This window comes from Portunus trituberculatus, chromosome 47, assembly GCF_017591435.1.
Source record: "Portunus trituberculatus isolate SZX2019 chromosome 47, ASM1759143v1, whole genome shotgun sequence".
In the NCBI taxonomy this organism is placed as follows: domain Eukaryota; kingdom Metazoa; phylum Arthropoda; class Malacostraca; order Decapoda; family Portunidae; genus Portunus; species Portunus trituberculatus.
In genome coordinates, this window is record NC_059301.1 from 23,369,754 (window position 1) to 23,374,753 (window position 5,000).

The following is a 5,000-nucleotide window of genomic DNA, read 5'->3' on the forward strand; positions in this document are numbered from 1 at the left end:
CCTTTCCCCCCCCCCCCCTCTCTCTCTCTCTCTCTCTCTCTCATACACATGATACTATCCGCTTTCCCAGTCCTCCCCTTTGATTTCTGACTGTATGAATGATTTATTTTGTATTATGACTTAAAGCAGTAACACTTCCCCATACGTACGCGTAGTCTAGTGCTGAGGAGAGAACAGTAAAACCTCAAAAACTATCACAAATGTCCACGAAATAAGACGTGGCACCTACTCTTCCCTCATCTCGTCCAGCAAGTAGTATATTCCAGCCACGATGAATTACAACTTTCAAACAGGAATCGCTGCGGTCTTACTGAAGCAACACCTGCTTCCACTGTGTTTGGTGCTTCTCTTCAATACCGCGTCCTATGATTTGCCTTCACTTTATGAAATGGTAGGTTTCACACAGAGATAGTGAATCAAAGGAGTTACGATTCAGGAAAGAAACGAAACAAAGTGGAATTAAGTGCTACACGTTCTTGGGCTTCTAACCACAAATGCACACTTCGTAAAACTCAGCAGACAGCAAAATATACTCACTAAAAGCAACATCGTTATCAGGAACGTGTATTTTTTTCCCGTCCTCCTTCACCTCCACTTCTGACAAGGCATTAGAAAAAAAAATGTTATCAGGGAAATCTTGACCAGTCCTGTGAGGTAACTGAGTTGCCGCCACTGATAGTGTGGTTTCTGTGTGAAAACCGGGATGGCCACGTGCACGAACTGGTGGTCACTAAACCTTCAGTGGGGAAAAAGAAAGAAAAAGAAAATACAAAATAAAGGAAAAAGAATCTCTGCCGACAGTGATTATTCCTACGTGTTATAAGTTACTGAAGAGGAGGTGTGACTCTCGTATTTTTTATTCATTTTCTTTATCACAGTGTAATCTTAGCATGTCAATTTGTTTGTAGCCCTCAAAACTGGACAGAACTTAACAGATTTCTAGCTCTATGAGCCGGGGAGGGTTCAAAACGTTCCATTCTACCAAAGACTAACAGGGAAACACTAATTCACGAGGTAGAGCGAGGAAGAGGGATCCCCTTCACTACCCTCGCCCTTCAACAGGCAGGTAATCTTCAATAACTCTAGAGCAAGGACCGCTGCGTTTGTTGTCCTCTGTGAAAGTCTGTGCGAAAAATGTAAGAGTCAGCTCATAAAACAACAACCAAACGCGTTTCAACGAATATAAACACTCACTGATCAACCAGATAACACGACGGGCTGTAAGCAAACATGACAAATAATTATCCATAGCTAGTCCAGTTAGGGACCATTTTGTGCCTTGTATTTCTCTGGCTTCCGTATTAAGCACCACCACCGCTAGCAACACTCACACATCACAGCGGGATAAGTGCAATGTCACCCTGGGAGGTTAACCCTTTTTCTACTACTTAATCTTTCCCATGATCGTCTACCAAGTTTGTAAGAATAATGTTTGTACTAGTCTCTTGAATGCGGAGTTCTGTAGCTTGGCAATGATATAATTAACCTCATATTCTTATTATTTCTTTATGCCCATGGAAGCGATTCATTAAAGTTATCTGAAAGTTATCAAAACACGGCCGTAGGAGTGGTTGGGTTAAACAGTTAAAAAGAAAAATGTAGTTCAAGAAATAATGGTCGCAGCAGATAGAGAGCTCTCTCACTCGTCATTCAGTGACAAAAGAAAAAAAGGTCTCATGAATATAATATTGTCATCCTCTCAGCAGTATTTCAGAACTGATTTAATCACTCGTCATTAATAATGGATGCATCGAATATAAAAAATGTAGCCTTAACGGTACCTTTCCTTCTAGCGGCAGCAAATGACTTGCCAAGTTTTCACATCGTCTGGGATCCTGACGGCGTGACTCCGACTGAGATTTACTGCCAGTGAGAGAGAAGATTAGAATACATTTTGTCTTCAGAGTATTAATAATTAATGACTCTTGGTAACAAACACGAGAAATCAGACGTTTACTAGTAACCACTGAGCTTTAGCCATGGTCCAAACTTAGCTTCGGGAATGATGAAGTTTTAATGCTTATGATTGTTACACATACTGAATAAAAGGGAAATTTTGTATTTAGTTAAAAAAGCACTTTCCAAGCGGACCTAAAAATGAACATGAATACTTTGACACATTCCGCCTAAAAGTTTAGCGAGTTCGTGATGTGGCATGATATTAGCAAAAGGTAAGCTGCTTCATGATGCATCCAGTACCTCGGCAGGACAGCAAAGCTTCCTCACAAACCTCTTATGTGGAAGCCTGAGAAGCCCGACAAGGGACGAACCACCACCAGCAACACTATCGAGTTTCTTCCCCCAAGTGGCTACAGTATTCTCGCCATGTCCATTAGGGCTGATTGTTCTGACCAAGTAACGCAAGGCAGGAACGTGTGTGTGTGTGTGTGTGTGTGTGTGTGTGTGTGTGTGTGTGTGTGTGTGTGTGTGTGTGTGTGTGTGTGTGTGTGTCGGGGGGGATTTGTGTCCTATACATATTTGATGATAAGGCTTGAGTAAAAAATTCTGTACATTATTATCACGTGAATATGCTTTCTTGCTGTACTGAATATTCGCTATATATTTTCATGAATTATTTGGCGAGGTAGAAAAACGAAAACGTATTGCAATATTTGACATTAAGTCAAATATTTTAGAATTTCAGCAAGCAACAAGTAAAAAATATTGTTGTTGTTCTTGTTACTATTATTGTTATTGTTGTTGTTATTGTTATTGTTGTTGCTGTCGTTGTTGTTGTTATTGTTATTATTGTTGTTGTTGTTGTTGTTGTTGCTGTCGTCATCGTCGTCGTCGCTGTTGTTGCTGCTGATCATCGTTATTGTAGTTATTGAAAAATATCCATCGGTAGCAACTTATGGTCTGTCAGGCCACAAACAAGAGACCGTATTTTATGATGCCAGTCCCCGTGGCGCGCGGAAATAGGTGTTGAGGAGGGAGGCATTCAGCTGCAGTAACTCCTGCACCACGTCATAAAGGCGCTGCGCCGCCACACCAACTTGCTGCGCAGTCCTCTGATAGCAATCATGAATACACTACGATAGATAAACAGGTGTGATAGAGGAATGCATGAATATATGAATGAATTAATGAATATCTCGATGAATGATAAAAAAAAAATATTGTATCTGCTAGATGACATGGACACAAAATGACAGAATGACGAGTACATATAATTATTCAGTAATGAGTGTCATGCTGCCAGGCCGCCTGTGTGATCGCTGTTGCTTCAGGGGAGCTCGGAAAGACTCACACTTGACAGGCTGTCCGCCTTTAATCCCTCGGCGTGTGCTAAATAGCCGGTCCCGATATTAATTCCTGCACTTTTCTCCCTGCTCACTGGACCGTGACCAGGCGTGACGCGTTCTGTCTCCGCTCCAGTGTGTGTGTGTGTGTGTGTGTGTGTGTGTGTGTGTGTGTGTGTGTGTGTGTGTGTGTGTGTGTGTGTGTATATATATATATATATATATATATATATATATATATATATATATATATATATATATATATATACACACACACACACACACACACACACACACACACACACACACACACACACACACACAAAGCATGCACCTAGAGCAGAACATTACACAAGGAGTGAGGATAGATAGTAAGGAATACAATGATGTGCTTGTAACACACGATCAGGCATAGATATTTTATATAACCCGAGTGTTATAAGCCATAAGAGTGAATACATGAAGCTGGCTGGTGGTGTGGCTGTGCTACAGACTGAATCACGGAGCGTCGCCTGGCACATTACAGAAAAGTGATGGTAAGTTTCCGTGACTGACGGAGCTCCAGGGCCAGCTCGGTGACGCATGGCTCGACGCGCACACGCAAAAGAAAAATCCCCCAGATCCTTAATCAATCCAGATGAACCGATGAGTTTCAGTCTGAAGAGCGTCAGTTTGCACGCGTATCCCCCACACGCCTCACCGAGCACCAGGCAATGAGCGGCTCCAGAGCGGCTCAGGAAGTTGAGCTTGTTAAGTGATTCGCGTTGACGGACCGCCACTTGAAGTCCGTCCCTTGGGTGGGCTGCTTTGCCCGGCAATGGAAGCTCACAGCTTTCTTATTAGGAATGGCAAAGAAAACATTTTCTCGTCCTTTAAAGAATTTTGTAATATAACATTGAACCTGAGAGTATTCAGTACAGACCACTCAACATTCAGCATCCAAAAATAGGATCATATAATTTTTACTTGAATAACAGAAAGAAAAAATAGCTCTTTCTGATTATCTAATTAAGCTGTTCTTTTCTTTCAGATCTAATGGCTGAGTTATGCTGATAATCAAGGTAAGCTTTTTGCATGTCCTTTACTTCCCGCCCACCCCCACGACAGGCTGCAGCGGGGCGGGGCGGGGCGAAAGCTGATCGGGAGACCAACGCAGATAAATGTATTGGCTTCCACAGAAGTGTGTCTGTTCACCATTGTGGGTTATCGGAGAATACTGAACGTGATACGAAAATATACCTAATGAAAGTAGATAACCACTTACTGGACTCTCTCTCTCTCTCTCTCTCTCTCTCTCTCTCTCTCTCTCTCTCTCTCTCTCTCTCTCTCTCACACACACACACACACACACACACACACACACACACACACACACACACACACACACACACACACACCGAGTAGTGTAGTGGTTAGCACGCTCGACTCACAATCGAGAGGGCCGGGTTCGAGTTCCGACGCGGCGAGGGAAATGGGCAAGCCTCTTAATGTGTGGCCCCTAGTCACCTAGCAGTAAAATAGGTACGGGATGTAACTCGAGGGGTTGTGGCCTCGCTTTCCCGGTGTGTGGAGTGTGTTGTGGTCTCAGTCCTACCCGAAGATCGGTCTATGAGCTCTGAGCTCGCTCCGTAATGAGGAAGACTGGGTGGGTGACCAGCAGGTGACCGTGGTAAATTACACACACACACACACACACACACACACACACACACACACACACACACACACACACACACACACACACCACAGCACCCAGGA

At 43.3% G+C, this 5,000-nt stretch overlaps 1 long non-coding RNA gene across 1 annotated transcript in view; it reads left to right on the forward strand.

The window, feature by feature from the left end:
* The window catches only part of LOC123498047, a 76,239-nt gene extending 71,676 nt beyond the window's left edge, over positions 1–4,563 (forward strand). Inside the window, exon 3 of the long non-coding RNA XR_006672626.1 lies at positions 4,273–4,563. This is a non-coding gene — a long non-coding RNA (uncharacterized LOC123498047). The remainder of the gene's footprint in view (positions 1–4,272) is intronic.
* The last annotated feature ends 437 nt before the right edge of the window (positions 4,564–5,000 follow it).